This window comes from Arvicola amphibius, chromosome 7 (assembly GCF_903992535.2).
Source record: "Arvicola amphibius chromosome 7, mArvAmp1.2, whole genome shotgun sequence".
NCBI lineage: Eukaryota > Metazoa > Chordata > Mammalia > Rodentia > Cricetidae > Arvicola > Arvicola amphibius.
This window is the reverse complement of record NC_052053.1, coordinates 59,018,452-59,024,451: the sequence shown is the minus strand read 5'-3', so window position 1 is coordinate 59,024,451 and position 6,000 is coordinate 59,018,452.

The following is a 6,000-nucleotide window of genomic DNA, read 5'->3' as shown; positions in this document are numbered from 1 at the left end:
AAAAGTATGCTACCTTTTAAGATATTTTGTCCATGTCTTGGAAAATGCCACTCCTTAATTTCCTTTATTTTTCTTTTCTTTTTCTTTTTCTTTTATTCCTTTTGTTACTCCTTATAAAGTTAGAAAAGGCTTTTAATTTTTTAAATGTCTTTTTTATGTGAATCATGTCTTTCTTGGTACCTTACTCTGGCTTGGAACTTACTGTATAGTACAGTCCAGCCTTTACCACACAGAAATTTCACTGCCTCAGCTTCCAAAGACTCATATTAAGAGCACAAATTACCTCTTTCAGGAAAACAACAACAAAACCCAAAAATATTGTTTCAAAATGAAGTCAATAACTTAAAAGAATTATGTCAAATAGGAAGTTTAGCTTGAAGGAGTTATATCCAATATGCCAATAAGAACAAGAGACAACTGCTGATATGTGCGCTGGAAGACTGGCCAGTTCAAGACACAACATTGGGGACATTAAGACAGAGAAAATGAAATCTTGTGTGACCAGGTGTGTGTGCTGGTCTAACATTAGGAAGAATGTTTTTCTGTCAGTCACTTGCTTTTCAAATAGTCATGTCCTTTTACTTAGGCTTGAAAAATATATTTCTTTTGCATATATTTTTCTTTTACACTAGTCTTACCTGCATATGTCTTTGCACCATGTGCATGCAGTGCCTTCAGAGGCCAGAGTATGTGTTAGATGGTCTGGAACTAAAGTTCCATTGGCAGGGAACCACTATAAAAATGCTGGGAATTGAACCCCATGTCTTCTGGAAGAGCAGCAAGTACTTCAAACACAACCATATCTTCAGCCCCTTGAGTAGCATAGGAGGTCCTTCTGTGTTTGTGTTGTTTTCATTGGTTAATCAATAAAGAAACTGCTTGGACTGAGAGGGCAGAATGTAGGTAGGCAGAGAAGAAAGAACTGAATTCTGGGAGGAAGGAAGCAAAGTCAGAGAGACACCATGGAGCTGCCAGAGACAGATGTGCCGACTCTTTCCCAGTAGGCCACTGCCATGTGGTGATACAGATTAACAGAAATGGGTTAAATCAAGATGTGATAGTTAGCCAATAAGAGGCTAGAGATAATGGGCCAAGTAGTAATCTAATTAATACAGTTTCTGTGTGGTTATTTCGGGTGTAAGATAGCCGGACGGCTGGGACAAACAGCTGCTGCTCCTCCTATAACATTTGAGGCTTATTGTTTTTCCACTGAAAACCATATTTTAAAAATAAATAAAATATGTTTTTAACTCTCAAGGACCAAAGAGAAATCTGTATGTAACATTAACGGAATCTCACTCAGGAAATGAAAAACCTAAATATCATGCTTATACTTTTAACTGTAATTCATCTGTCTTCACTGTTGAATAGTATTCTGTTATATTAAAACACCACAATTTATTTATCCATTTATGTGATAAAAGACATTTGTTTATATTCAGTTTGTATTTAGAAAATTAATAAACATTCACATGTAATTTCCTTTTTAAATTATTTCTTTTACTTTTGAGATTATAGTATAATTACATTTCTCCCTTTCCTTTCCTCCCTTCAAGCACTCACACATATCCCTCCTTGCTCTCTTTCAAATTCATAGCTGTTACATAATGAATTACATTTGTAACAATGTAATTATTTTCTCATTAATTATTGCTACATACATACATATGCATATACATATATATTCCTAAATTGCTTAGTCTGTATAATGTTACTTGTATGTAGTTTTCATGGCTGACCATTCGATACTGGCTAACCAACTGGTGTTCGCTGGCGAAGATTATTTTGTCAGAATTTAACATTCTTTAGTTCCCTGTATAGTTTTAGAAATCAATGAAATGAAATTGGAATCCCTGGGTACCAGACTGTGAAGCTCATTAAAAATCTTGCCAGATGGACTTCCAAGTGGTTATATCTATGAATACTTCCACTAGAGTATATACAATTTCCCTTTTTTGCTAGGTTTCCTGTTTTAGGCTACATTATTGGTGAGATTTCACAGGTCAAGTTTTCCTGCCATATACAAAAGATCCTATCATAAAGCATATTTCCTGGTCCTCTGGGTCTTCCAATTTTCCCACCTATTCTCCTGAAAGGTTTCCTGTGCCTCAGGTATAGGGGTTATGTTTTAGATATCTGTTGTTGAAGGGCACTCCATGGTCAGTTGTTCTCTGCATTTGGACCAGTTGTGGCTTTCTGCAATGGTCCATCTGGTACAGCTTTAGTGAAGAGTAAGTGCCACATCTGTATGTGGGTATAAGGATTCATATTTAGAATGCAGTTAGAATGTTTTTATATTGCATTTTGCCTTTTTACATACTAATCCAAGCCTTCCACTCCTGCTCCTTCCACCTTCCCCTCACCCTTCCTCTCCATTTATTCCTCAAAGGGGATAAGGCCTTGCATGGGGAGTCAATGAATTTGATCACATCACCAAGTTGAGGCAGAACTAAGTCAAGCAAGGTTTCTCTTTAAAGGATATGGGCTCTAAAATGTCTGATCATTCATTAGAGATTACTCCTGGTCCCATAGTCAGTGGCTCCACAAACTGACAGCTATCCACTGTCACTTGCTTTCAGGGAGCCTAGATAGATCTTATGCAGGTTTCCTGGTTGTCAGTCCAGAGTCAGTGAGCTTTCACTAGTTCCAGGGAGCTTTTTCATCATGGTCTTGACCCCTTTGCTCATGTTATTACTCCTTCTTCTCTTTGACAGGAGTCCAGGAGCTATGTCCAGTGGTTAGTTTACACCACTAACCACTCTGCATCTGTCTCTCGGCATCTGCTTCCATCAGTTATCAGATGAAGGTTTTAGGAGATACTGTCTATAGTATTCCTCTTCCTAGGCAGATCCATGTATTATTTCTCTTAGGCTCCTCTTTGCTACCTAGGTTCTCTGGGGTTGTAGACTGTAAGCTGGCCATCCTTTCTTTTTGGCCAATATTCACTTATATGAGTGAGTACATGCCATATTTGTCTTTCTGGGTCTGTGTTACTATACCACATTGATTTTCCCCACTTCTTTACATTTGCCTGCAAATTTTCAAGATGCTGTTGTTTTGTATTGCTGACTAGTACTCCATTGTGTAAATGTACCACATTTCTTTATCCATAGGGGCATCTGGGTTGTTTCCAGGTTCTGGCTATTACAAATAATGCTGTTATGAATAAAGTTGAGCAAATGTCTTTGTGGTATGAGTGTACCTCCTTTGGCTATGTATCCAAAAGTGATATTGCTGGGCCTTGAGGTATACCGATTCCTAAATTTCTGAGAAACCGCCAGTTTCCAAAGTGGCTGTACAAGTTTGCATTCCCACTAGTAGAGGAGTATTCTCCTTTCCTCATATCCTCTGCATAAGCTGCCATCAATGTTTTTTATCTTAGCCATTTTGACGTGTATGATGGTATCTCAAAGCTGTTTTGATTTGCATTTCCCTGATAGCTAAGATGCTGAACAATTTATTAAATGTTATTTAGGCATTCAAGTTCATTTCTGTTGAGAATTCTCTGTTTAGATTAGTACCCCATATTTTAATTGGATTATTTGGTATTTTGGTATTTAGTTCCTTAAGTTCTTTATATATTTTGGAGATCAGCCCTCTGTCAGATGTGGGCTGGTGAAGACCTTTTCAGATTCCGAGGGCTTCCATTTTGTCTTGTTGACCCACAGGCCTTACAGAAGCTTTTCAGTTTTAGGACTCCCCCTTAATTAATTATTTCTCTCAGTGCCTGAGGTACTGGGGTTATATTTAAGAAGTGGTCCCTTGTGCCAATGTGTTCAAGTATACTTTCTCTTCTATGACATTTAGTTACGGTTGGATTTATGTTGAGGTCTTTGATCCATTTGGACTTGCGTTTTGTGCATGGTATAAAAATAGAGATGGATCTATTTGCATTCTTCTACATGTCCACTTTTAGTTAAATCAGCACCATTTGTTTAAAATGCTTTCTTTTCTTTTAGTGTATAGTTTCAGAATTTTTTTAAAAAATCGGGTGTTCATAGGTATGTGGATTGATATCCAGGTCTTTGATTAGATTCCATTGGTCAACCTGTATGTTTTTATGCCAATACCAAGCTGTTATCATTACTGTAGCTCTGTAATCGAGCTTAAAGTCAGGGATGGCGATATCTCCTTTATTTTACAGGAATATTGTTTTGGCTCTCCTTGGTTTTCTCTTTTTCTATATGAAGTTAAGTATCATTCTTTTGAGGTCTGTGAATTATTGTGTTGGGATTTTGATGGGAATTGTATTGAATCTGTAGATTGCTTTTGGTAAGATTAGCATTTTTACTGTGTTAATCCTACCTATACAAGAGCATGGGAGATCCTTCCATTTTCTGGTATCCTTTTCAATTTCTTTCTTTAAAGACTTAAAGTTCCTGTCATGAAGGTCTTTTACTTGTTTGGTTAGTATTACCTCAAGATAATTTATGTTGTTTGTGGCTATTGTGAACGGTGATGTTTCTCTAATTTCTTTCTCAGCCCATTTATCATCTATGTATAAAATGGCTACTGATCTCTTTGAGTTAATCTTGTGTCCTGACATATTATTAAAGGTGTTTATCAGCTGTAGAAGTTTCCTTATAGAATTTTGCGGGTCACTTATGTGTACTATGATGTCATCCATAAATAACAAAAATTTGACTTCTTCCCTTCCAATTTGTTCCCCTTTGATCTCCTATTGTTGTCTTATAGATCAAGATAGCACCTCAAGTACTATAATGAATAAATATGGAGAGAATGGACAGCCTTATTTTGTTCCTGATTTTCGTGGGATTGCTTTGAGTTTCTCTCTACTAAGTTTGATGTTAGCTATTAGCTTTCTGTATATTGTCTTTATTATATTTAGGAATGTTTTGGTATTCCTGATCTCTCCAAGACCTTTTTCATGAAGAGGTTTTGGATTTTGTCAAAGGCTTTTCATTATCTAATGAGATTATTATGTGTTTTTTTCTGTTTATGTTGTTGATTACTAACAGCTTAAACTGAACATTACTAAAGTTTAAATTGCTCATCAAGTTCCATATACTAATAGTGGCACATCTCAACACTCTACTCTCACCATGGGACAGGTCTACCAAACAGAGACTTGACAGAAATAAAGGAACTAACAGGTGTCATGTCTCAAATGGGCTTAATAGACATCTATAGAACATTCCACCAAACCATAAGATTCCACCTTTTTCTCAGTACCCCATGGAGCCTACTCTAAAATTGACCACATATTCAATAACAAACAAATCTTAACAGATACAAAAAATTGTAATAACCCCCTGTATCTTATCAGATCATCATGACTTAAAGTTAGAATTCAACAACACTCATTACAGAAAACCCACAAACTCATGGAAATTGAACAATGTTCAACTGAACTGCCACTGGGTCAAAGAAGAAATAAAGACCTTAAAGACTTCCTAAAATTCAATGAAAATGAAAAGACAACATATCCAAACTCATGGGACAAAATGAAAGCAGTGTAGAGAGGAAAGTTCATAGCACTGAATGACTACATAGAGAAGTTGGAGAAAATCCCATACTAGTGAAATAACAGAACATCTGAAAGCCCTAGAACAAAAAGAAGCAAATTCACCCAGGAGGAGCAGATGACAGCAAATAATCAAACTGATGGCCGAAATCAATAAAATAGAAACAAAGAAAACAATAGAAAGATTCAATAACATAAAGAGCTGGTTCTTCAAAAAAAAAATCAATAAGATACACAAACCTTTATCCAAACTAACCAAAGGCATAGAAAGAATACACAAATTAACAAAATCAGAAATGAAAAGGAGAATATAACAACAGACACAGAGGTAATGCAGAGAATCATCAGGTCATACTTCAAATACTACCTCCACTAAATTAGAAAATTGAAAGGAAATGGACAATTTCATGGGTATGTACCACACACCAAAAATAAATCAAGACCTGATAAACAAATTAAATAGGTCTATAACACCTAAGGAAATAGAAGCTGTCATCAAAAGCCTCCCCCACCCA